At 45.0% G+C, this 27,751-nt stretch overlaps 1 protein-coding gene and 1 long non-coding RNA gene across 2 annotated transcripts in view; one reads left to right on the top strand and one right to left on the bottom strand.

Moving 5' to 3' along the window:
* Window positions 1-14,062: 14,062 nt before the first annotated feature.
* On the bottom strand, window positions 14,063-18,713 carry LOC112482156. Its single transcript, XR_003047213.1, has 2 exons — window positions 18,413-18,713; window positions 14,063-14,571 (listed from the first exon to the last, which is right to left on the bottom strand). It is a non-coding gene; the product is annotated as an uncharacterized LOC112482156 (long non-coding RNA).
* The window catches only part of ENOX1 (ecto-NOX disulfide-thiol exchanger 1), a 286,775-nt gene continuing 276,002 nt past the window's right edge, over window positions 16,979-27,751 (top strand). The window contains exon 1 of the mRNA XM_025048988.1: window positions 16,979-17,392. The gene's annotated coding sequence lies outside the window, so the exon portion shown is untranslated. The remainder of the gene's footprint in view (window positions 17,393-27,751) is intronic.

Here is a 27,751-nt window from a genome sequence, read left to right as displayed (position 1 = left end):
GCCCTCCAGTTTATTTTAACAACCAGGAACACCCGCTGGGGACTAGGGACAGTGTCATTCATAATTTAGAACCGCTAATGGTTGGAAAATATGACTTTTAGAACTTTTTCCTTCTTTATGCGACAGTTCTATATGTATTTTGAGAAAATTTAAGATTTAAAAAAAATAGTTTGTAATTTAATTGCGTATGAAGGAAATAGGTTTTTTTTTTTTCCCTTCTGGGGACTGGATGAAATCAATGAAATAGCAATGCCAGAAGGAGCCACTAGGAATCAGGGAACCAACTAACACTGGTTCAGTTAAGTCTCTGTTTGAACACCTCCGGACGCAGATAACTCACTTCCAAAACCATCTGAGGATAATCAGCCAACCAACTAACATTGCTGGGCTCAGACCCAGCCCTGTCCAATATTTTGCTCTGTGTTTGGGTACAAAAGACTACAAGGGTCTACCAAAATAAACTCTCTTCCAATAGCCTTAAAATAAATCTACATATAATCTTTTAAGAGTTCTAACTTTTACTGTTACCTGCTGCAATTAGCCTCCTAAAGGCCAAGCTACATTAAACTGACAAATTCTTGAATGCAAATATGGCACACTGAGTAACACACATACGTGAAATGTAAAGCTTCTCAAGATTCTAGAATAAATTCCTAAGGACTCCAGCACTTTTCTGTCTCTATAGCACACACACACGTGAACCTCGGAGTTTCATTGCGAGAGGGTGGAACGTTATCTATAAAAATAAACTCTGAAGTTCTTTGAACTCAAGATGAGCTTACTAAAGATTTGTGTGCAAACAGTGTGGAAGGATTATAACAGATTCAAAGCAACTTTTGGCCAGCTCATCAGAATTTGAAAGAATCCCCGCAAATGTGTGTGCAGGATTTGAAACAGCTTAGCTGAGGCTAACACACGTTGACATCGAAGTCTTTTGTAGGGCGGTTGAAAATGACTTTCACTGCTACAGAAAGGAGAATAAGTGTGTATTTTTAGGTATTCACCTGAGCATACTGGCACTGTTCTTAGTGGAGCTATTCTGGTCAGCACTTAAAAATACCTCACAGAGAAGCTGGTCCGAATCTACCACTGGTGAGAATTAAGTTATACTGTGCCTGCAGATGCTCATAGCTTTACTCGTGGGTGCTCAAAGGGTTCTTTATCATTTACAAAAACAAGAAGAAAAAGCGGCGTTGTCAGCTGACCAAGCACATACAGACTGCTAATTTGTAGAGAATTAGAATATGGTGAAAATCCACTTAACGTAAAAATTAACGCAGAATGCATTTAATCGGTCTTTTCTGGTGGAGCAGGGGCTTTAGGAGTTCGTATATCTCAGGACGTGAGCATCCTGGGTCATGTCCTGAAGCCACAGGTGCAGAAGAAGCTCACGATCCTTCCTTCCACTCAGAACGTGGATTTAGGGTTCTAGGTCTCCCATCCTTTAAAAAGCCCAATTGCCAGCTACTTGCACCTAGGTGATCCCCCTGCACACGTAGCCTCACCGCCTACTCCTGCTCTGGGTTCTAGTCGTGTTGGTGGCCATCTCAAAGAACCTCGAAGCTGCTTGTCCCCACTCTCGGACTTCTTTGGGGGAGGTTGGCTTGTTCCCAGTTCCCTATCCCTCTGTCTGCAGTAAGATATAGGCTTCTTTGAATTTGGATACATTTAAATTCTTTCTTTCCAATTAAGTTCTATAATGGTGTGTGTGTGTATGTGTGTGTGTGTGCGTGCGCGTGTGTGTGTATGTGTGTGTGTGTGTGTTGTTTTTTTTGGCTCATTTGCAGATCTCAAGGTCTAGTCAGTATCTCCCCTTTAGGCTTACTCTTAGTTTGCTTTGTCACGAGCTCTCTAAGGAAGCCTAACTCCTGTGTCTCTGAGAACATCTGTGCTCCAGTTCCCATGTTTATCCATCCCTAATTTATCGAGAACCTAGACACCAATGGTCAGAGGTCAGTTGAAAGTCCCCCGGGTACAGAAAAGACACCGACACTCCTGTGGAAGTAAGTAGTCCAAGTGCATCTGCCGGATACTGGAGGCCGATATGCAATTTGTTTTCATGTCAGGGAACTGTGCTATGTGCTTCTGGGCTTTGGTTTACAGTGGTAGTCGTGACCATAGACTCTTAGGGTTTGAAGAGTAGGAAGAGCGATGTTAAGTTATCTAATGCAATGGCTTTCTAATGCATAAGTCTCTCTCTAAAATCTCCATCCCGTGGACAATTAAGTCTCTGTTTGAACACTCCGGACGCAGATAACTCACTTCCAAAACCATCTGAGGATAGAAAACCGTACATTTTGTTAAACTACCATTCTTTTCTCTCTGACTTTATCCCATTACGAAATTTATATTTAGCGAATACTTAATTGGGTCCCAGACACTATTCTATGTATGCACTTTTAGTCTTCAGAAAACCCTACGACATAGCTAGTATTAATAATTTGATTTTATGGACAAGGAAACCAAGCCCTGGAAAATTTAAATAGTTTATCCAAGGCTGTAAAACTGGAAAACCAAATTGAAGGAACTAGAATTCCTATCTAGGTCCTAGCATTTCTGGTCCTATGCTCTTAATTAACTCTACAATACTCAATAAATCTAGTAGGACCTCTAGAATAGATGTAAAATTAATAAATCTTCAAGTTATAAAGTTTTATAAATCATTGTGGGGGAACAGATGGGATGTGGAATTATGTCAGGTGATTATATTTGGATTTCTTGTTCATTCATTCGTTCAACAAAGGTACCTGCTATAGAACTCTGACAGGTGCTGCAGATGAGGACAGGACGCAGCATCCGCCCTCAGATGGAGCTTATGTTCCAGAGCAGGGAGGCAAATGCAAACAGATGGTGAACAAGAAAGTACCAGATACCGACCTCAGGGAACTAAAGCAAGGGACTGGGTTGTAACTGCTGAGTGTTTCTGCTTCTGGTCGGGAGGCCTTTCTGAGGAGGTAACGTTGGAACTGAAAACAAATCTTTGATATTTTACTCATTAAGAATTAGAAATAAGAGTTTTCAAATATCGAAAATTTTGGAAACAAAATCGAATCCTCCTAGAGCATACATATAATACATTTCCCCCCAGTTTACCTCTTGCCCTTTATCCAGAATACAGTTGAATATAAGTTAGCTCTTCGTTGAGATAATTTCGTTGATACTCCCAGGTTGCACTTAAATCTTTCCCAACCACAAGAGAAGCCAAATGGTCTCATTTACCTTTTTGAAACCTATCCTGTGATTTTGATGGCCTCTCAGAGATCTTCCCAAATTGTGTTTAGGTCTGTGCATCTTGCCCGTGTCAGAAGCCAGCTGGTTTCAATGACTGTCCTCCGCAGTCAGATAAACTCTAAGCAAAAGCGATGTTTCGTTTTTTTCCTCCTTCCTCTCTCTAATTATATGTTACATGCACATTTGATTGGATTGCTCACAGAATCAATCAAGTCTCCAGTTCCATTTGCCCTTCTCTGTAGTTCCCCATTTTAAATAGCTCTTTGCTGTGGTAATTATAGTAGCTGTGACTTTAAGGATTAAGGTTTCCTTCTGCAAGGACTATCAATTAGGGTAAGGGCACTGAAGCAGACAGTTGTCAATTGACAGAGAATGCCAAGAGTTTGAAAAGTCATTTAGGAATGTTACAAATGTTGGAGCTTCCTGTCTGGAATAGTCCTGCTTACATAGTTTGAGTGGTTTAAAAATAACAATCCTACTTATCTTTGAAGACTTACCTAGAACAGGCATCGTTTCCTCTTTTCAAGCTGTTCCTCACATCCACCTCTTTAAACCCGTGCTCATCCTCCACCTTGCCCTTGGCCTCCGTCCTCAGCAGCCGTGTCCCGGATACAGCTGTCTGGCAGAAGGCCTCTCGTACTTTGTGGCACGTATGTACTTATCTACGTGCAGCTCTGGGCTACATTAGAACCCTAGAGGTCAGGGAACAGGAATCATGCCATTGTCTTTGTTTATTTTATGATTATGATTATTTTTTTTATCGAGGTGCAATTTGCATCACAAAAAATTAACCATTTTAAAGTGAACGACGCGGTGGCGTTTAATACATTCACAATGTTTTACAACCTCCACTGCTATCCAGTCCCAAAACATGCCGTCGTCCCAGAAGGAGGCCAGCCCCACACCGTGGAGCCCTCGCTGCCTGTCCTGCCTCTGCCCAGCCCCCGGCAGCTGCTCTCGAGTTTTTTCCTTTGCATCTTCGGGGCCCTGCACAGTACCTGGCTCAGAGAAAGGGCTTGATAAATGTTTATCAGGATAATGAATGGATCACAGGTTTCTGAAAGGACAGGAACTGTCTTTATTTAAATTGCTTCATTCATTCCCACTGTTGGGGACTGACCAGCATGAGCCAGGAGTGTGCTGGGAGCAGGGCATGGAGAAGGAGCGACCCAGTGGCGTCCCTGCCTTCGAGGACTTAGCTGAGTCCTGTGCTGTCCGCTAGGAATATCGTGGCATCTGTGTATGGAAACCTTCCGGTAGCCGCACGGGGGAGTTTTCTGTTACTACTGTAACAATTACCATGAGCTTAGCGGCTGAAAACAACCTCAATTTGTTCTCCTATAGTATTGAAGGTCAGAAGATGAATGTAGTTCTCACTGGGCTAAAATCCAAGCGTTGGCTGGACTACGTTCCTTCTGGAGAAATCCATACTAAGCCTTCCGGATCCGACGTGTGTTTTCACACGAAAGCACGTCTCGGTGTGACCCAACCACGTTTCACGTTCTTGGTAGCCACACGTGGCTGGTGTCTACCACGTTGAACAGCACAGATCCGGGGCAACAGGCAGACACTAGAAAATGATTACAAGCATGGCACGTATCAAGGAAAAGTCCCGAGTCCTATGATCGCAACTGTAGAGAGCCTAGGCTCATTCTGAGGTGTTGGGGACATTTCCTGCAGAAAGCAAAGACCCGAATGACAAGGGGCTTGGGTCTTAAAAGCAGGAGAGATTATATGTTCCCCGCCTCTTCCCAGTTTAAACCTTAAACAGCTTCTTTTGTCCTATGGCAGAGGTTCATATTAAGGATTTGGGGCCAATCTAAGAAATGATGGGACTAGGTATGAATTTCTTAGACAAACAATTACCCTGATTGCTTTTAAAATCCCAGTGTCTTCATTCTTAACATTTCTCCCTCAGTGGTCTTTTTAAATGGAAGAAAATATTTTTTTGTTACATTATCTTCTCTCACAAGTTTCCCATCGGACTACATGGTTAATATTATTTCAATGGAAAGTAAATCATTCCATTTTTTTCTTTTTAGTCTTTAGGAACTTCCATATTACAAGGTATTTCTAGGGTGTGCTTTGTTAAGTTCCCCCGTGCCCAGATGCTTACCCCCAAATACAACCAAGGTGTACGTTCCCATCTCCTGTAACTGTGGTGGGCTGTCATGCCACCTGCGTTGGTCGATGTTACAGAAGTGGAACCTGGCAAAAAAAATGGCCAGACAGGCATTTTCTTGGGCGAAGAGAACCATAGCTGGCACTGGGCTGAGTCACTGAGGAATCTCTGTCTTATTCTTCTGGTGACAATCCTAGTCCCGCTGTTCTGAGCCACTGGGGTAACCGGTAACTTGTTACTAACCCAGATAAAGAAAGCATCCTATAAAATGAGCCTCTCAAGAAGAGTTTAAGACTTGACGAGTTGGCAGGAAGGTTGGGGCGCTTCTTAAGAGCAGTTTAATAAAACTGATTTTGGATGGTCGGAAGGTACGGACCGAATGGTGCCTGCTGAGATCTTTCGTGTCGCCCTGTCCAGGGAGTGGCTGAGATATGTCCCACACGTCAGGGGCAGGACGTGGGCAGCAAAGAAATCAGTGGCAGCTTCGCTTCCTGATTTACCTTGTTCATTTTATGAAAACGGTCTACGTTTGGGTAAACTCTCCTCTCAACTCTCAGATCGTATGCAAGGAGCGCTTGCTTCTTTTTCAAGGAGGGAGGCCTCAGAGGTTTAAGGCATCAGATGGGGTCACGCTTCCTGTTAGTTCTCTTTAGACCATCGGTGGAGAAAGCCTGTGCAGACCTCCAATTCCATTCAGAAAGTCCTCAAGGCGATTTGTTTTCTGTCAACTGTTGAAAGTCCAGGTAATTCACTCCACACTTCCTCTTTTCTTTCAAAAGCTAAAATGTTCTTTTATTATAGGTGCGTAGAACAGATTTTAAATTCAGTTCTAGGTGACCTTTATTCAGCCCAGACCTTTTAAAGCAATAAACTGCGAAACATCTGAGCTGGTCTTGCTCCCGTCTCGGGAATGCTATGCCCCTCTCACTGCCGCCCCATCCCCCCTCCACCTGCCTCTTCCTAAGTTCTGTTTGTCCGCACCCCATGACCCTATTTATTTTCTTAGTCTTCTGTTTTCGGGCCCCACTTGGCGGAAACTTCCCCAAGGGAAGGAAAAAGAACCATCCAGGTGTAAGCAGTCTGTTTTTCCCTTCGTGTGGCATCCCAGCACGATCCGGGCTCGGAGGGCACTAAGGAGGTGCCGGCATGGGACACGCAGGTCTCTGGATGTGGGTGCCCGTCACCGTGGGGGGATCTGGAAGAAGCTGGATTCTCCGTTCCCCGGGGCTCTGCAGCGAGCCCGTGTAAACACCTACACAGTGCTTCTCGAGGGAGAAAGCGCCCCCCACTCTGATGAAGGATGTCTGGAGGAAACCAGCGGTTTCTCTTTACAGAGAACTCAAACCTGACAGGTATTTAAACAACACAGAGGCCCTACCTGGGATTCCAGTCGAAAGCGACGACGTATGTTTTAATTCATCAGCGTTCTCTGACCTTTTAGAATTCTGAGGGTTCGTCCATCTCCACTGATTTTGGCTCATCGTGCATTACAAAGATTAAAAGCTTTGGAAACAAGTATGCCCGATGCTCACGTTAGATCATTTCCATTACAGTCTGCCGAGCACACCGATCCGAACCCAAGGCAGAAGTGTCCTGAGCGCTGATGTATTTATTGTGCACGGGAGGTCGGGGCGGCAGAGTGGGCATACGCCGTGGAGTGTGCTCGAGCTCAGGAGGTTCTTTCATTTCTAGAATCCAGTGACGACGTTGCACTTTTTCTAATCGGAGGGAGAATGCTGTGCTGTGCCTTGCTTTTCCGACTGGCGTCTTTATAACAACCTTCGAGGACCCCTGCCTCTCTGAAAAGTCCTTCATATGGGCTCTTGTTTTTTTCCTGTCAGATTGACACATATAATATTACATTTTAAAAAGCACTTAGTCTGTCATAGGCAGCATTAGCCTTGAAGATTTGTGGTCCATGTTGTCATTTGGAGAGGGAAAATTGGTTAAATGACAGGGAAAATATGGCAGTTTATGAACAAAATCGTTTCCGAGTTTCGTTTTCTGTTCTATTCATTCATATCCCTGTCACTAACCTCATTAGGTCAAGGGCTCCAAGGCATTTTGTACGAAATCGGCATATGTTTTGGTGACAGTAGTAACGCGTATTAGTATCTGCAGGGTGATTTTCCTTCCTGTTTGGGGGAAAACAATAGTTTTCAAATACCTCTCATTTTTAACATGAAAAATTAGTATCGCACAGTGCATTTTGCCACGGGAAGGTCTTTAAGGCAGGATACTGAAGTCTGTCTCACTTTTCCCATAAGTCAGAGAACTCTTCGAACTCTTGCCAGCAGCTGTAAAGACCAAGCAATTGAATTAACTTCTGTGGCAAGACTGATTTTTTTTTTTGGATGCCGTTGTATTATTTGTCCTAAAGTTATCAGGCACCTGAGGAAAACAGCATCCTTTGGGTTTGAATCTTGAAGGAAGGTTCCTTGGTTGGGATGATAATGGGAGAAGGGAGTGAGGTTCCCGCCGACCGTGGACTATGGAACGAGACATCTGTAGGCTTGGGCGGGTGTCCACGTAGTGCTTGCAGTGCGAGGTTGCCAGCTCGCATCTGGGATGCTTCGTCACTGCCGGGCAGATGCTGGTGCGAAACAGGTCACCGTGGCAGCAGAGCGTGAGAACCCACCAGTTTCTTTTCTTCTGGCGGTGACAGCCATTGCGTTCTATTCGTGCTAATTATGAAAATGTGACGCCCTCTCCGAAACGCCGGTCTGCGGGTGGTAGCAAGCCTTGGCAGCACCTAGAGGTAGAAACCCCAGCAGCTACAGAGGGTTCAGACAGCACCGATCCCATGATACAGACACATCGCTCTCTCAACATTAACCAGTGGAATCGTGGACGGGAGAGGCATACGAGCACATCGGGTTTTCATAGAGACTTTTCTAAGTGCCTTCTCGGTTGCAGACACCCAGAAGGATGCTAATGCATGGGGTTACAGCAGTCTTGTGAAAGGAAAAGTCACCGAGATAAGAAAAATGAGCAGCATGAGGATAAGAAGCAGTGACATTCAATGAGTCCTTGTCACCAGCAGACATTAGCATGCAGGCCTGCTACTACTTTTCCATGTTTATGCGATTTCCTTGGCCAAGCAGAGAGCCTTTGGAGCACTTGTAGCAGTTAATATCATGCAAGTTTCTGTATCTTTCTGGAACGCCGTATATTTTTTAGTACCAATGAGACTCTTCTCTGTCCCCATGTGCCTCTGAAATTTTTAAGAGAATCAGAGAATGCATAATTTATATCTGTCCCAGAGGTGATGGAATGACTCAGCGATGTCAGTGAAGGGGTGATTTTAAATTTCATGTCTTACACAAGAGGTGATTTTTATGTGAGTGCTGTAAAAACCGGCCTCAGGGATAACCAGATAATGATCCCTCTCAGGACCAGGCTAGAGTCCAGGAGGACTGCAGCGGAAACCTGGGGGATCAGCTTTGTCCTCGTGAGTCGTGGTTGCCACAATGGAACACCTGGCAACCGATTCCACTGCATGGAACGTGCCTCATTCCCGCGCCCAGAGAGTGCCCGCTGGGGAGCCACGTCTCAAAAGGCAGGTGAGCAGGGATTTCGTGTGCAAGAATTCAGGACAAGGCTGAGTGAGCTTTCTGTCTACAGCAGCAGCAAAAATAGTGCTTTCTGCACTCCGGTCCCAGAGGCGCTGCCTGAGGAGTCAGATGTGATCCCTTGGTCCTAAGCCACGCGCGCGATGACCCCACGGGGATCCCACTGTCTTCACTGAGCTCAGAGCCCGGACACCCTCCCCCGAGCCCCCGGGGTATGGCTTGTTGGAAACGGAAAGGCCTCGAAGCCGCAAGAGAGCAAAATGATGTCCTCTGTTCCTCAGCTTGGCTCGTTCTTTGAGCCGAACAGTTCTGAACATTTGCTTTTAAGCATTTGGCGGCTCCTTGTTATTTCTCTGGGAAAATTTAGGTGCAAAGGTACAAAGTCTTATAATCTAGTTGGGGAAGAGGCTTATGTAAACCTAGAATTTCAGCTGGTGGAACTGGAAGGAATCTCGTTCCAGGTCGATTCTCTGCTTTGCCTTTGACGCTCGTCTGTGTTTTTGTCTACACGTCTGCAAGTGTCCGTATTCATTTTCGTTTGCATATAGCAATCTCCATTCCATCGATCCCTTCCTCTCTCAGAGAATGCTCTCGATAAAGCGCCCTAATGATTTCCTAATTCGTCTTCATCCTAGGAGACTTTTCTGCCGTATTACACTGTCGACCACCTGCTTCATCTTGAAATCCTCACTTCCTTTTGCTTCTGAGCTGTCTCTAAGTCTTGGCTCCTCCTGCTTATCTGATAGGCACACGTACAGGCATATCTCGTTTTATCGTACTCCACTTTATGGTGCTGAAAGATATCGTGTTTTATAGAAATCGAAGGTTTATATAGAGCAAGTCCATTGGCACCCTTTTCCCAAAAATATTTGCTCACTTTCTGCGTCCGTGTCATATTTTGGTAATTCTCACACTAGTTCAAGCTTTTTCTTCATTATTGTATCCATTATGGCGATCTGAGGTCGGTGGTCTTTGGTGTTGCTATTGTAATCGTTCGGAGGCCCCACAAGATGCACCCACATGACACAGGGAACCTAACCGATAAGTGCTGTGTGTCCTGACTGAGCCGCCAGCTAGCTGTTCCCCCATCTCGCTCCCTCTTCTCGGGCCTCCCTATTTCCTGAGACACAACGATATTGAAATCAGGCCAGTTAATAACCCTACAGTGGCCTCTAAGTGAAAGGAAGAATCACACACCTCTCACTTTCAATCAAAAAGCTAGGAATGATTAAGCCGAGTGGGGAAGGCATGTGGAAAGCCGGATTAGGCCTAACGCTTGGCCTCTTGTGCCACTAAGCCAAGCTGTGAATGAAAAGGAAAAGTTCTTGAAGAAAATTAAAAGTGATACTTCAGCGAACGCATGGATGCTAAGAACGGGAAGCAGCTTTGCTGATAAGGAGAACGTTTTAGTGGTCTGGATAGAAGATCAGACCAGCCATAACGTTGCCTTAAGCCAAAGTCTAATTCAGAGCAAGGCCCTAATTCTTTTCCACCCTGTGAAGGCTGAGAGGTGAGGAAGCCGCAGAAGAGAAGTTTGACGCTGGCGGAGGTCGATTCATTGGGGTTAAGGAAAGAAAGGATTTCCATAATATGAAATGCAAGGTGAGCAGCAGGTGCTGATCTAGAAGCAGCAGCAAGTCATCCTGATCCCGCTAAGATCATTAATGCAGGTGGCTGCACAAAACAGACTTTCAGTGTCGGTGAAACAGCTTTATATTGAAAGAAGATGCCCTCTAGGACTTTGAAATGATAGAGAAGTCAATGCCTGGCTTCAAAGCTTCAAGGAACAGGTTGATTCTCTCGTTAGGGGCTACTGCAGCTGGTGACTCTAAGTTGAAGCCATGCTCCTATATGATTCTGAAAATCCTAGGGTCCTTAAGAATTATGCTAATTCTACATGGCCTGTGCTCTGTAAATGGAACAATGAAGCCTGCGTGACAGCAATTCTGCATACAATGTGGCTTACTGAATATTTTAAGCCCACTATTGAGACCTCCTGCTCAGACTAAAAAACTTCCTTTCAGAATATTGCCGTCCAGTGGTAACGCACCTGGTCACCCAAGAGCTCTGATGGACATGCGCAATGTGCCTCTGCCAACGCAGCATCCGTTCTGTAGTACATGGACCAAGGAATAATTTCGACTTTCAAATCTTATCATTTAAGAAATACGTTTTGTAAGGCCATAGCTGCCATAGAGAGTGATTCCTCTGATGGAGGGAGACAGTTTGTGCACCGCTAAGACACTTGTTCTGTTTACTCCAAGCAAAAGATTTTAATGAAGGAACAGGCATTGTCTCAATATGCCTCTCCGTGCAGTGACGTCAGGGGATTCTTTCTCTGCCGAGGGTCTCACTGGGAACGTCTTTTACACAAGCCTCTGTGTTACAATGAAGGCAGAGCTTTCAAGAAGGCTTCTGAGCTAAAGCAAAGGTGACTGAGGTGAGCAGAAACCAGAGAATAACTAGTAAACTGATTAACGACGTGTCCCAGATGAATATCTAGAGTTCTCTTATCTGTCTGCCTGCCTGCCTGTCTATCTATTATGTATCATCTGTCCGTCCGTCCATCCGTCTATCCATCCATCCGTCTATCCATCCATCCATCCATCCATCCGTCCGTCCGTCCGTATCCATCCATCCATCCATCCATCCATCTATCCATCCATCCTTCATCCATCCATCCATCCATCCATCCATCCTTCATCCATCCATCCATCCATCCATCATCCCCTCATAGTGAGAAGAAAGAGCTAGGGGTGAGATGGTTCTATTCTTACTGTTATAATAATACTATTATAGAAAAGGTGATTTTAAAATGAAATTTATTGGGGTGACATTGGTTAATAAAAGTATATAGATTTCACAGTGTACAATTCAATAATACATCATCCGTATATTGCATTGTGTGTTCTCCACCCAGAGTCACATTTCCTTCCGTCGCCATATGTTTGACCCCCTTTACCCTCACCCACCTCCCCCTCCCCCCTTTCCTTCTGCTAACCACTAAACTGTTGTCTGTGCCTACGAGTTTTTGTTTGTTTGTTTGTCTTGTTCATTTGTCACTTTCGGTTTTAGAAAAGGTCATTTTAATAGTAACGTGACTTAGAAGGGCATGAGGATGTCATCAGGAAGACACCTTAAGGAATTATTGAAGTCTTTCAGATGAAAGGTTGAGTGGATGAATAAATGAAGAAATACATTTCTAAGGATATACAGCTATTTACTGTCTGTTACCTAATTTTTTAAAGCTTCTCTTAACCAAGAGACCTCAGTCATGCTGCATAAAATCATTGTTTCAATAAATATTTATTGATGACCTACCTGAGCTGTCAGCCCTGGGGATCCGACAGACCTGCATCCATAATGGACAGCAGGAAATCATTAGGTCGCATTTTCCTGCCATCCTCAGCCCCAGAATTCTCCTCAGTTCAGACCGCTAGCAGCCACTGCTAATGATCGAAATTGGCTTTTGAAATGAAGTCTCTTTGCCTGTCTCCCGTCTGGTCTCATCAATAGAATGAGTTTTAAAAACTTAATGATTGTGGTGATGAAAATAATAATTGCACTAATGGACACTAATCAACAAATGAATGCAGGAGCCCGAGGGTTGGCAGACCTAGAACAGCACAGCCCCGAGCTTCGGGGCCAGCCCCAGCCCCAGCGAGAGCCTGCGGCCCTCCTCACCTGCGGCCCTCCTCACCTGCGGCCCTCCTCACCTGCGCTGCTCACTGCCCTCCCAGCCTGTGGCCTGCCTGTGCTCTCAGGTGGGCTGCGCAGACCTAACAAAATGTTTCCGAGAGGAGGTACACTGCGCCGCTGTTGGTTTGTTTAAGGTATGATTTTTCTCTCTCAGTGACAAATGGCTAGAGGAGTCTCTGACTTCTTCCCAAAAGCATCCCGACGTGCGTGCTGAGGACAGCTCTTCACGGTCAAAAGCTGGAAATGTAATTCAGACAGATCGCGAGTGTTCCCCACATATGTCACTCTTCGTGGTCAGCGTGCCGTAGGCCAGCTGTCCCAGGAGGTCTCGTGCGTGCATTGTATTTATTATGACGATCTCTGATCGGTGATCTCTGAGACATCGTCTGTGAAACGAAGGGTCAGTCGATGTGGCAGACTTCATCGTTGTCTTATTTTTAAGAAATTGCCAGCGGCCACCCCAGCCTTCTCCAGCCGCCAGCACCGTGATCGGTCAGCGGCCACCAACATCGAGGCGGGACTGTCCACCAGCAAAAAGATTACGGCTCGCTGAAAGCTCAGGTGATGGTTTTTTAGCAAAAAGCATTTCGTTTTTTTAGCCATAAAGTACTTTTTAATTAAGGTATACACATTTTTTTTAGACGTGATGCTAATACACACTTAATACACTACAGTGTAGTGTAAATATAGCTCCTATATGCACTAGGAGACCCAAAAATTCGTGGAATGTGCTCTGTTGATAGAGTGGCTGTGTTGTCATTGTCTGGGACAGAATCTGCACCACCTCTGAGGCCTGTCGGATTCTGTCACAAGAAAAGACTCAGATTCGTCACCTAAGGACTTTTCCTATTGTTCTTTGAAAGTGCAACAGATCGGCATTTTTATAGAAGGGGAGCTTTTTTCCCTGTGATTTTTAGAGACCCAAAGTAAACATTTTTAAATGTCAGAAAGCTTTAAACCCAGTCTGGAGTGTCATTAGAGAGCAGACTGCCTAGAATTCACAAATTGAAACATCCTGCCATAAAATGTATTGGGAACGAGAAACCAAGAAAAGGCAGGCATGCAGTTCAATAAATATCAGGCTCCGGGTTTTTTGCTTGTTAAACTCAAAGATGCCGGAATCATACCCTGACTCATGATTTGCAGATCTGCCTTGTAAATTCTTCTTCCTTGCAGCTATGGTGGTGGGAAGGGAGGGGAGTAGACATGTCGCTATAAAACTGCTCTGCGAGCTGCTCATCTCTCTGCATTTCAGTTTCTCTCCTCTAAATTTAGGGACATTTTCCGTTCTCATTTTCCTACTCCCCGTAAATACGCAAAGATTAATTCATTAATTTCTGGGCCACATCCAGGCCGGAGCAAAATTAACTTCGGGAGTTACGTTTATCATTTCAGGCAATTATAATTTTTTTTTTTTTTTAATAAAGTGCATCTTGGCAAGCGGTTTATTTTTTTTAATATAACTTTGTCCATTTTAAAGCACATTAAACATTAAAAAACTATTATAGAAAGGTTAAAGTGATAGGACTCATTAGACTGAAGATGACATGAATTTTAAAACAATAATAGAGATAAAATGACTTGCAACTAGACGCCGACATGGAGAAAAAAACAGTTGACGCAGATGCTGAATTGAAATATGTTACTTTGATAACTCCACAGAGTTATATGACCGTGCTGGTGACCCTCTTGTTAAGGGTTTGGTCATTACATGTTGTTTTTATTCCAAGCCTCCAAACCACTAATTACACCATTGGATTTTAGTTGTTTTTTTTTTCCTCCGTCTGTCCCGGTGAGTTTAAAAAAATTATTGGAGAGACCAGTCGGGAATTGACACGGAGGCGCTTCGTTCAGATTGACAAATTGGTTTGTTGAATGAGTAGCATTTTCCATTTTCCTATTCCTGGGAAGGAAGGTCGTTCCACTCATTCTTAATTTAGATGGTCACTGAAAAAATAATAGACAGGATTTTAGTCGGAATTACAGGCATAATAAAACTGCCCCCAAATCAAAGCATTTTCACACACATGAACATTTAAACTCGAGTAATGTAAAGCATAAGGATAGTTCAGTAAGTTAGTAAACATTTCAAAGACCTATACCTCCTCTTGAGAGTGGGAACAGTATCTTATAATTATTCTCCTCTCAAAGGATTCCAGTACAGATAATACTACGCTCTGAGAGTTCTGAGCTTCTGGTCTTAGCTCTTTGTCTTTATAAATAATGCTTTATTCCCCCAAATAACCAGTGTTTTTTTCTGTGTTGCTGCACATAGAAGGATTTTAACAAAAAATCGCATTCTAATGGCAGATAGATGTGCTGTTGCCAATGAGCGTAACAATCTGTGTGTTCCAAACCCAGAAATACAATGTAGTTATTTCTAAGGAAGATGAGTGTTCATCTTCCTTAGAAATAATGGTAGAATAGGATTTATGTGGTATATTAAGTATAACATCATTGATCTAAGTGCTGATGGTTTGCCCTAAAACGACTATCTCTGAAATGTTCAAAATAACCTTGAATTTGTGGTCAAGTTTATTGAGTTCACCCTCTCTGAGTGTGGAATAATCATCCTTTTTGAAGGAAGCAGTATGACCGCGTGGAAACATTTGGTCTTATTATTTTAAGAGTAAAGAAATCTGATGTCAGACATAAACTGGCGTATTAATCCATGCTACTAAATGACAAATGAGAAAAAAATGTAAACTTTCGTATCTCCAGAGCAACTTACTTATTATCTTCAACATTCGTATAAGAGGGCAAAATTTTAATAGCAGAAACATTTTGTTGAAACGTGGCTTAGAAAAACAGAGATTTCTTAAACTGCCTCTTTTTAATTATCATCAGTCACAATTTATTTTGATACTGTAATATGCATGGTGACTTTAAAGATTAACCATTTAAAAATGAGCGCCCCCCCCCAAATGCAATGGTAAAATCTCTTTAAAAATCGTCATAATAGCTGAGATTAATTTTCCACCCATCAGTGGTTTTGTTTTGCTTCTCGGAATGACCCCGTGGGACATTTCCTGGGATGGCGTGCTTCGTTGTTGTGGTGGTTTGTTTTTTACATAAATCTTAAGAAGTTGGTTCTGCACCAGCAGCTGTCATAGCTCACCCTTGGATTTTCTGCTATTCCCAAGTCGATTTTGCCCAAAGTGCTAATTTGGAAGCTCACAGACAAGCTGACAACAGGCAGGGATCTTTCCCTTAATTGAGCTAAATTAATACTAAAATTCTGCTGAAGATGGATTGAAATCCCCCAGCCCCGCTCCCCAGATGCGTCTCCGTTGGTCCTGGAGCTAGGACCCCGTGGTTACCCTTCACCCACTGTTCTCTCTTCAGTCTCTTTGGATCCCAAGGCCCCATCCTGGATCTGGGAGTAAGAGCCGCAGGCCCCGGCTGCTTCTGGGGCCCCTACCCACCCTCAAGCATTTTGCGTCAACAGCTGAGGAGCTGCTCAGCCTCTGGCAGTCTCTGCCAACAAAAAAACCGCAGCCTGCAGAAGGACGGGGGAGACGTGTGTTTGATGTCCAAAGCGGGAATTCAAAATCACTTTTCGTGCAGGAAGCACCGCCCCGGGCACTTTCCGCCCGCTCCGGCCCGGCCTCTCTGACCCCCTCTCTCTCTGCCTTGCCTTTCCCGGCCGTGTCATCCTCGTTCCCACTGTCCTCTCTGCCGTCGATCTGCCGCCTCGTCACTGCCGTGCCGTCCAGGAGTCCCTTCCTCAGAGCGGCCTTCTACCCCGTGGTGACGCTCGCTTTCTTCACCGCACTTTTCACTGTCCGGAGGAACGTCACTCAGCTCTCGGTTTACTTTTGCGCTCCGTGTCCCTCGTTGGTCTCCACCCCTGCACGGACCTAGGAGCCTCCTGATGAGAGGACAGACCTTGCTTCTCTCTGCTCGCCACGGTTGTTTCTGTCTTAAGAGAGCCAGGCGCTACTGGTAGGTGTCCATCAAATGTCGAATGAATGAATGAATGCACGCGTGAATGAATGGATGACATAGACGATAGCATTACCGCTCTGCCTCAGTAGGGTTCACAGGGGCTGCAGACAGACAGCAGCCTGGAACATTCACCGGTCCGCAGAGCAACACAGGTGTTTCTCTTTCCAAATATTTGCCTTGGAGATCAACTTTTAGACTACTACTTTCTTAAGTTAGGGATTCACTTAGACTCCTGTGATAACGGCCCATTCAGTTGATTAATGGAGAGCAAAGAATAAGTAAACATTTTCTTATTTAAATAAACAGAGTTGAGATGTTGGAGAGGTCGACTCCTTGGCAGTATCCGGCTCTAAAGTTATTTCCCCCTCCTGACCAAACACAGCCTTTTGCGAACTCCCACTAGTTGAGTCATCGTCCCCCGAGGTAATGGGCTGGCTTCCTCTAGGGCCCCTCCCCACCTTTGGAATGCACACAACATTCTCTCCATTTATTCGTCTTGGTCTCCTCCTCCAGCCCCGCCTGGCCCTCCTTCCTCTCTCCACTGTTCCTGACCGCTCCTTCTGGGCTCCCGGTTCTGCGTGGACGTGGCGCATGAGGACGGCTCACTGGGCTTTGTCATTCTGTGACTCACACTGCTCTCTATACGAGGCAGCATTTTTTAAGCTTGTCGTGCACCAGGCACTGCTCTCTACGACAACCCCTTTTAGCCGACAGCGGGTCCTCTGATGTAGCTGCCGTTCATTAATTTGGACACACTGTGCCTGTTGGTGCCCTACGGGGAAGGAAGGAATCCGAACCCCGAGAAGTCAGCTGGCTCTTGGTAAGACAGTGACAAAACGGGATGGGGGCAGGATTTTCGCCTCGCAGCTGGCTCCGGTGCCCATGCTCCGCCTCCCTGTTCAGTCAAGGGCAGTCGAGCACGCCGTGGGCCAGGTTCGTGCCCTGTCATTGTCTGCATACCAGCGACAGGTCCGGGCAGTGCCCCGCGCAGAGTGTACCCTCAGTATCGTGTGTAAGTGATAATAAGGGATAGGCTGCAAATCGCCAAAATACGAACTCCCAGGCAATTGCTGTGAAGATGCACAAGGAAACGTAGGAAGCCCCCAAATTCTTTTGTCAGTGAAATAATAATTTTCGAGACCTGCGTTGTGGTCTCCTACTTTGCTCTCTCTCTCTCTCCCCTCCTCCCAGAATTTTTTTTTTTTGAGGCGTTTTTAGTTCTGTTTATACAAGATATGCAACTCTCACTCGAGGAAAGTATATTGCATCTTCTTTTGTAATAGTTAAAACTTGGAACTAACCTAGAAGTACGCCAGTAGGAATATGGGTTTTACAGCGACCTGTCCAATAGGATGCAGGGTAGTTGTTAAAAAGAACATGTCAGTCTCCGCCAAGGATGTGGACCAGTGCTGCAGGAATTTCATATACAGTTGAACCCATTTGAATAAAATGGCAAACACTGCCACGTAGTTTTAAGCACACGCCAGCAGATACGCGTGCATCGACAGGAAGACGCATATGCTCATATGGGCACGGGCTGTACTCGAAACCCTCCGTGGTTATTCTCCCTAGAAAGTAGGAGGGAAGGCTCAGGCTTTTGAATCCGTTGAAACTTTTACTTTCATCACGTATTAGTTTTAAAGTAAAACCCTCGTTAGAGCACTTACAGTAAAACCCTACTTAAAGCACTTAACTAAAGGGAGAATATGTTTCCGCATTTTAAGAAAGTTACATCACCCTCCAAATGACATATTTTTCCTTATGATCCATGCTCCTGGCATGTCGTAATTCCTGTTTGAAATGAAGGTTTTCCTTGTCGTAAATTATAAACACCACGTACCTGGCTCGCCTTCTATGTGTTTCTCGCCACTCTTCTGGATGGTTCCTTTCCTGCTGTGTGACCTTTGGCAGCTGACTTGGGAGAGGGACTTCCACATGGTCTCCGCAGCTATGATTCTTGTTCTGTTCATAGTTTCGGACGTTTAGGATTGGGACAGTTTATGTATACGCCTCCAGAACAGCGAAGGAAGCACATTTAAATAATTGTTACCTTTCCGAAGTTGTCCGAACTGCCTGAGCGACAGTGAGGTCGAAATCCGCGGACTCTGTGCTGGGTTTGGGGTCCACAGATTTAGTTTTAAGTCCCCTCGAATCTCGTGTTCTCTGCAGATAGTGAGGTCGTGCATGGAATACTGGACCCAGGTACAGTTTATGAAGAGCCGAAACACAAAAGTGGTTTTAATCAAAATATACATACATACATACATACATACATACATACATACATACATACATACATACATAAATTCAATAGCTTTCTTCGAAAAAAAAAATCTGCCTCTATTCTTTGTATCTTTTACATACATACATACATACATACATACATACATTCAATAGCTTTCTTCGAAAAAAAAAATCTGCCTCTATTCTTTGCATCTTTCGTTGGTTTCCCCTTTATAATTTGCTGTAATGATCCCGGCAGAGCAAACTAGAAAAAGAAAAAGAGTGAATTGTCTGATCGACGTGGCGTTGAAAAAGGGAAGTGTGTCCTTGTCACCGAGGCAAAAATAAATAAACGAAAGTGAGCGGGAACCAGGCAGAGGTGACGAATTCCCGTGACCGGTGAACACGCCGGGCTTGTCCGCACACGGACACACACCCGGGCCCCCGGCCTTGCCGCGCCTCGAAGGAGCCAGTGACCAGCCAACTGGTTTCAAATTAACTGCTGCGGGGACGAGGACACCCAGTCTCCAGCCACACCGGAGGCCGCCGTGGGGACGAGGTCAGTCAAGCCCGGTCATCAGCACATGGCCCGTGGGCTTTGGGCTGAAAACCCAAAGAAGTCGGCAAGGTGCTCGTGGCCAGCGGAGGGGGCAGCCACCTTCCACGTGGCCCTGGCTCGCGTGCAGTCCCCCTCCCACCCGGTGGGATGCCGGCCGAGGATTCTGGAACCTTCTAAGGCAGGGGACGCTGCGAGTCCGGGAGAGAGCAGCAGTTCTGGGAAGCAGGGTAGACCCCGTCAGCCGCGACCTCCTCACCCACGAGACTCCTTCTCCCTCGTTTCTCCCCAGTCCTGTTTGCTCTCCTGTCAGCCACGGAGTGAATCTGCTATTAGCCCAACTCCTGGAGCCGTTGGAACCCAGCGGGTCGAACTGTGCAGCGTCTCAGGAGTGTTCCCGGGCCGGGGCCGGGGCTGGGGCTGGGCAGGGCGGAGGAGGCTTCTCCGAGCACCGAGCAAACCTCCTGGTCCTGGGGGCCGCTGGACGCCACATCAGTCAAAGCCACCGAGCTGCCCCTCCCATGCCCTCCCTGCCGCCTCTGCCCCTCTCACGGGGAGGTCCCCCCACGCACACTCCTTTCTGTTCGTGGGGTGCTGCGTGCGTTTAGCTACTTGTCCTCGTTTCCTGCTGATTGAAATGTTTGTCATTCATGTTTTTCACCTACTCGAAGCCTGTTCAGCTCCGGTCTTCTACGCTTCCCTTGAAAAATCCCCTCTGCTAACAGAGATTTCTTCTTTAACTTTGACTATAGCCTTTCCGTGGCATGTACATATATACAGCGCTATGACAATCAACTTTTATCGTGGATTACAATTTAAACGGTGCGATGCCATTTAACTTTTTACGCGTTTTGTGCCTTATATACCTAACTAGATTGTCCAGCCCGTCAAAGGTAGAACCTTCTTTGATATAATTATCATTAAACTTACCTCTAAGATTGAAGTGTCTGATAAATGCTTGTCGAATGGAAGAAAGAATCGATTATGGATAAATATTGTGAGATGTTATAGGGAGCCTGCTTTCTCTTGTCGCTATGGCTTTTCAAAACAAATTTTCTGGTGTGACCGCTGAGTTCTCAGCTTTCACTGGCTTTGAGAGTTGAGAGAGCTGCAGTAAAGTAATTTGAACTGGTAAGAAAAAATATTTTTTTTTAAATTAAACATTCTAAGTACAAAATAAAAGTTGTAGAAGGGTTCAAATAGTGTCTATACTCACTGTCATCTCTATCAATAAGGAAATACAGTGTCCTTAAGGGAAAGCCTGATGTTCTCTGTATGGATGTTTCTTTGGTCTTTTGCTACTTATTAGAAAAGAAAAAAATTTTGTTCTGTAGTTAAAACGATTGGACAACTAAACCTGGTACCTTTTTCTTAATTGCTCGCTTGTTCTCCTGGAAGCATCGAAGAGACAGTGAGAGCTTAAGGGTTTAGAAATAAATAACTATTATTTACAGTTAGAGCTCACCACGGGACACTTTTTGCTATGCTTCGGATGTCCATGTGGCATCAAAGTACTTTTAGGAATCCACCCGCTAAGGAGAGAAGATTAAGGAAGGGGAGTTTGGGGAAGATTGAAAACTGTGGACCGGGGGAGGAGGTCGTTTGTAACCCCCGAGCCTCCCTCCGCTCTGGTCTCTCTGCTCCGTACTGTCTCTTTAAAGCAGTACGTCATCCCTGGCTGCAGCCAAGCAGATTCATGCATATTTACCAGCTGCAAATTATAAATGTGCAGCCCAGAGAGGAGCAGTGTTCTTTGTCTTTCTGCTTCTCTTCCTGCACTAATGATTCAAAAACTAGTAACGCATCCATAATTTGGAGCCTTGTAACTTGTCATTTCCTTTGTGCACCAATTAAGTCTTTGTGATGCAAATAGGATTTTATTTTCCACTTGGGACTCTTCCATGTAGGTAGACTGAGGCTTTCTTTGTCCTGCGTCTAGGCTCTGATGTCATGATTGATTAAGGTATTAGAAGAAATATTGATCCCGTTAATGGCTTCTGCCTTGCCACGTAACGTTTTACATCTCCCTCCGCCGAAAGACCACATCCCCTTTGCGTCATCGGATCGACCATCAATGCCTTGGCCTTTCCTCTGCAATTATCTCGCTTGCCAAAGAGCAGTTGGTAAAAGTCAAGTATTTATAGACTAATCAGTGAAGTCGACATGTCTAAATAAAGTGCTTTCTGTAATACAAAAAGTATTGTACAGTACTACGAACTGAGCGAGCGAAGCGAGGGGCCAGGCGGAAGCGAGGGTCGCGGACACCTGCGGTCGGGGGCAGTGCGCTACCGATGGCAGCTTCTTCTGTGCGATTGTTAGGACGCAGCAGAGGTGACGTCGCAGTAACCGCACTTTTCCTTTTTTTTGCTTCTGAGAGCTTTGGGATATTAGTGGGTTCCGAGTTTATCTCAGAGTCATCTTTGAGAGTTTAGTATCTGAAGGGACCTACGGACAGGACCGTATCATATAACACGCGAGCTCTTGGGTAGAAAGGCATGATAAAAATACAAGTAGCACTTTGTGGTAATAAAGCTACTACTTTATAACTTTAATTCTTAATTTTTTTGCTTCTGAGAGCTTTGGGATATTAGTGGGTTCCGAGTTTATCTCAGAGTCATCTTTGAGAGTTTAGTATCTGAAGGGACCTACGGACAGGACCGTATCATATAACACGCGAGCTCTTGGGTAGAAAGGCATGATAAAAATACAAGTAGCACTTTGTGGTAATAAAGCTACTACTTTATAACTTTAATTCTTAATTATTATCTAAGGTATAATTAGCCAAAAGTTTTTAAATAAAAAAAACATTGCTGATGTAACAAAGCGTGGTAGGCTGGGAGTCAGTAGCCAGCCCACTGTGTGGCCTTGTAGTGGTCACTTCAGTACTCTGGCCACCAATTTCATCATTTTGGAACAGAAGATACCAAAAAAAGTATAAAAATCAAAGGAGATAATGAATGTCCAATTACTTCACAGCCTTTGACCAACATCTCCTGGTTGTTACCATCCTCCAGCCTCTGGCGGCCACCATTCCACCCTCTATTTCTACGAGTTTAACTTTTTTAGATTCCACTTTTAAGTGAGAACATAAAGTATTTGTCTTTCTCTGTCTAACTTATTGCGCTTATCAGAATGCCCTCAAGGTCTATCCATGTTGTCACAAAAGGCAGAGTTCCCCCCGCCTTTTTTTTTATGGTTATTTTATATAAATAACATTTTCACATTTTCTTTTTGTCGGTTGATGGACACTTCCGTTGCTTCCGTGTCTTGGCTGTTATAAATAATACTGCAGTGAACACGGGGGTGCAGCTCTCTCTTCAAAATAGTTTTCCCATTTCCTTCAGTTATAGAACCGGAAGTGGCATTGCTGGGTAATCTGGTGGTTCTATTTTTTAAATTCTTCAGGGATCCTACCTACTGTGTTCCTTAGTAGCCGTACTAATTTACGTTTCTGACAGTTCAGAAATACAACGGATTTTTGTATACTGATTTTGTATCCTGTAACTTTGCTGAATTCCTTTATGAGTTCTAATGGGTTTTTTTTGGCAGAACTCTTTTAAAAAAATAATTTACAATTACATAATGGCAGTGAAGAGTTTCTCTCGAGATAAATGTAGACAGAAATACTGTCGCATCCCGGACTGGTGTTAAGTTAGTAATGTTTCCTCTGATGAGATGTGCGGCTGGATCCTCAGGTATCCCCGCCTTTGTCATCCCAGATGTGCTTTGGAGGGGATGGAAAAATCTCGTTGGACTCTCCAGAGCATTATGGGATCCCTTTGGAAATAACAAGGAATGCGTCATCATCCAGCACCCACGTGTAATCGTTTATGTTTTCTCCTATCATTAAAGCACTTGGAAAGATATTTCGTGCTTTTTTTACAAACTTCTAGACCTAGAATAGAAACGACAAACCACACTTCAACATATCCGCCTTAAGGAAACATCACTGTGTGCCTGATTTATGTCATGCTTTTCGTTTGTTTATTATCCTGCATTTCCTTTAGTTCCTCTACTTGTCACTATCTGCAGGAGCGAACGGTTTGTAAAAGCAGAAACCAAAGCAAAATTGAATCATACAAATGACATCAGAAAAGAGAAGGGGGCAGCTATATTTAAGTGAACTAGCAAAGTATGAACTTTCTCTTCAGATCTCGTCATCGGGGCAGCCGGCTGTCAAGCCCGGTCTGTCTCATGGAGTAGCATTTTTTTCTTCCGGTTTATTTGCTTCATTTTGGAAAATTAAAACAAGTCGTGGGACAGCGGTTGGCCTCCATTCGCTGGGACATGTTGCCATGACTTCTTCAGCTGGTACGCAGTGCCCGTTTCTCTGGTTTAGGATGTAGAGGTCGTAACTGTAGCTATATAATCCTAAGCCAAGTGATAACATTTATATTCAGCTTTGTTGCCACTCTCAGTTTTATATATTTTTTCTCACCTCCTGCGCCCGCTCTCCCCTGTCCATAGGCACCTGTGGTGTCCTTAGGTCGCCTCTGACTGATGGAAGTCCCCACCCCCCCTCCTCCACCTGCCCAAGTGCAAATATCCCAGGCTCTAAACTCATCTGCACCTCCTCAGCACCATTAAGGACTCCTTTGTCTTATTTCGGATGGCTAAATCGGGAAAAAGTCATGTGATTAAACTAATTCGCAGCAGGTGTCCGTGACCGGCGAAGCCCCTCCTTTAATTCTCCTGTGGGTGTGCTTCCATTATAAAGGAGATAGTCTTTTTATTCATTCATTAGTTCAGTAGATAACTGAGGCTCTAGTCTTGCCATCACGTGTGAAGACAGATGAAGGACTGTGAGGTCAGGTAGATCTTTTGAGTGGATCGGTCCTGGATTTTAAGCGAAGATGCTGGCTAAACCCTTGTGGGTTAGGCTTGTCTCGGTTCTGCTGTTCACACGAAGGAGTGGGCATGACCCGACCTCCCCATGGGCGGCGGCAGCTTCAGAGCAGGCGGGAGGAGGGAGGCGAGTTCCAGAAAGAGAGAGAAAGCAGACCACGGACACCAGACTGGGACGCGCAGAGAGAGCAGACTCAGCAGAGGGGCTGAATTATTTAACCTGCAAGATGTCCTCTGACCCTAAAACTCTATGCACGTAGGAAAGGAAAAGGGAGGAAATAACATGAAATGGAAGGGAGAAGGAGAGACTTCTGGGTATACAGTAAAAAGCGGCATGTTTTAGCTAAACACCTCCAGGTTAACAAGTATATGATGACGTGCTGTTTACCTCCTACAGCAAAGGTGAGCCCTTTTCTGTAGCTTCTAGGAATTTAAAACCCAGCGGGGCAGAGTTCCTGCCCTGCCTGCCCTGCCTGCCCTGCCTGCCCCACCTGCCCCGCCGGCCCCTTTCCTGACAACAGAGAAGGTCTCCCACGGTGAGGCCAAGGCTGTCCATCACTTCTTCAGCATTGTCTTTTTAAACATTTTCCTTCCTAAGCCGGAACCTGCAAAGGAGTTTCGGAGGAGATCAGAAATCTCGGGGAGTGGGTTGGGTGAGGCGGGCAGTAGAGGTCTAGAGGCGGGGTGCCAGCGGGACGTGCACAAAGAGAGGCCAAGAACAAAACCCAGCTCCTTACAAAATGAATGTTTTCTGCACTGAAGGAGCAAGAAGAGGCAGGGGAAGATTTAAGTGTTTGTGATTGAACCCCCTAAGCTTACCGTTCACACGTGAAGTCACAACAGCCCGATCTTGTGTGAGTCGGGGCACAGTCGTGTTGGGCCCACCCTGTCCCACCCTGGCCGAGAATCGCCGTGGAGGAGAGGAAGGGGAGGCTGTCACAGAGCCCCTGGACGCCAGGACAGCTCTGTGGGCCACTGTGGCACCATGATGTGCGGTTTACACGGTGTTAACATACCAGACGTTCGTTCGCTGGCATCAGGTGTCATGAGCTTTACTGTTGCAGCGTGTTATACCTACGACTATCAAATTTGACTAACTCGTAATATAACTTTTGAGATGAAAAAGTGTTTTCGCTGTATAAAAATGCTTTGTCGCTTCAAAAGGTCAGCGGCTTCCTGGAGCAGAAATGTGCCATGTAAATTTTTAGAAAATAAATAATCCCCTGAACTTGATTGATTTCATTGCTCAGTCTGAGGCCTCACCGTGGACATAAGTGAGCCTCGTTCTGGGTCAGGTGTGGTAGCATCTGCGGTTTCGATTTTATTTTAAAAAGCCAGGTGAAATGAAATTTAGGACTGTGTGTCTTTTTTCAGAGTTATCTGAACTTTCTAAAAAAAAAAAAACAGTCTTTTGTTGCAATTTTCGAAGGATGTTGCTGGTGCGAAACAAAATCACACTAGAGATTTACTCTCTAAATATGTGTTGTTTAGGATCTAAACTTTTAAACCAGTAAGAGACATATTTTATGATATGAAATCCTTGCCTTAATAGCATAAAAAGGGGATTTAAATTACTGTGATTATATCACCAAAGGTTCATCAGACCAAGATGACTCTTTGTAACGCAATACAAAGTATGGGTCTTTTGCTTTGCACGAGTTTCCTGAAGATAGCTCCTACAGTCTCCAGGAGGAAAAGCGCTGTACTTTTTAAAGCTTCGTTGTGAGAGACCTGCCTAACCTCGCTGAGGCTCTATCTTCTCCTGTATAAACCGGCCTGTACTAGTTTAACTCCCGGAGTTTTCGCGGCCGCTGACTGAGGCTCTGAGCAGCGGCGTCACATCTGATTTCCAGCAGGGGTTAGACGGACCGGATCTGCAGTCAGGTGCACGATGAGAAACGTGTGTAGGCAAAACTTCTCTTCACACGCCGTGGGTGCACCTTGAAGGTATCATGCTAAGTGAAATGAGTCAGACGAAAAAGGACAAAAATCGTAACATTTCACTCACGTGTGGCATTCAATGAACAAACAAGCAAACAAAACGGACGTAGCAAACCAAACGAAAACAGATTTGTAGATGTGGACGACGCATCGGTAGTACCAGAAGGGGCAGGGCCTGGGGGGAGGGCGTGGATAAAGGGGGTCAAGTGTATGGCGAGGGTCGGGAGCGAGACTCTTGGTGGTGAGCACGCTACAGTGTATGCAGATGTCCGATGATAACGTTGCACGCCTGAAGCTTATGTAATGGCAGCAATCACTGCTACCTCGGTAAAAAAAAAAAAAAAGCAAACGTGGTTCTCTCCGTCTACTTGGTACCATCTCTTGGGAAGTCCTACACAGCAGCCCGCTGCCCCTCCAGGGGGACAATGCCCAGGACTAGACTGTGTGTGACGTTCCCCGAGAGCTCACTCAAGGTGGCCGTCCTAGTGAACGAGGGAGCCAGCACCACGCCCAGCATAGTTAATAGCACGCCGTCCCCTCGACCCTCGTGCCTCGGGATCAGGCTTCCCTGGACCAGCAGAACCTGACCGTGGGGTTCGGTGCGGCTTTAAGGCCCCGGTCAAGGGAATTCAACCTGAAGCGGGTGGTTCTGGAACCCGAGCTGTCGCAACGGGGTTATTGTGAGACAGCTCTCATTTTTCAGCGGACTCTAGGAACGAGACAATGGGAATCAGGCTCAGTGTTTTACATGTATTCATCTCTCTCTCTCTGTCTCTCTCTGTCTCTCTCTGTCTCTCTCTGTCTCTCTCTGTCTCTCTCTGTCTCTCTCTCTCTCTCTCTCTCTCACACACACACACACACACACACACACACACACACACACCACCCTACACACACACACACACACACACACACACCCCCCTGCAAGACGCAGAGGTGTATCCTCAATAATCTATTAAATAATGATCAATTTAAGCAATGTCAAAAGTAAAAGCATCTAAAAAGGCGTGCATCGCCGTTTCATAGGCTATTTTTATGTGAAGTATCTTCGATCACAGTGAAACACAGAACTTCTATTTTTGTGAGGTCAGAATGTGAACAGAACATACAAATGGAGTTAAGGATGGATTAAAGTCCTTTTACTAGGTTTCGGGTTGAAGAGACGGGCTGGCATGTCCTAATTCTTTAAAGTACTTTAGCAGTTAATGTTTTACTACTTTTGGCTGAGTTTGGGCTTTAGTGACTAAGTAAAAATGCATTTCTCAATTATTGAGTTTTCACATTTCCATTTTCAAGATAGAGACTTTGAAGATGGACGCTTTACTGGAAACTATTTTATTGTTATTTTAGAATAAATTCAGTGTGACTGATATTACAGTAGACTGATTGATACGCCCTGAGAGAGAAGAGCTGTCTCTGTCATCAATAGTCTGATTCCATAAATTTTTACTATTTTGTGCCAGGAATTGTCCTGGGTGACAAAAATAAAAAGCTTTTCGGGAATTTGTTATATTCACGACAAACACATACACAGAGCGTTCCAAAAAGGGTGGTAAACTCAGTGACAGCGAGAAACACAGGATTCTGTGGGAGACCTAGAAAAGGCCCCTAAAC

The sequence above is a fragment of the Pteropus alecto genome, unplaced genomic scaffold, assembly GCF_000325575.1.
Source record: "Pteropus alecto unplaced genomic scaffold, ASM32557v1 scaffold35, whole genome shotgun sequence".
NCBI classification, from domain to species: Eukaryota; Metazoa; Chordata; class Mammalia; order Chiroptera; family Pteropodidae; genus Pteropus; species Pteropus alecto.
The sequence above is the reverse complement of the archived record's forward strand: the minus strand, read 5'-3'. Positions and strand labels throughout refer to the sequence as shown.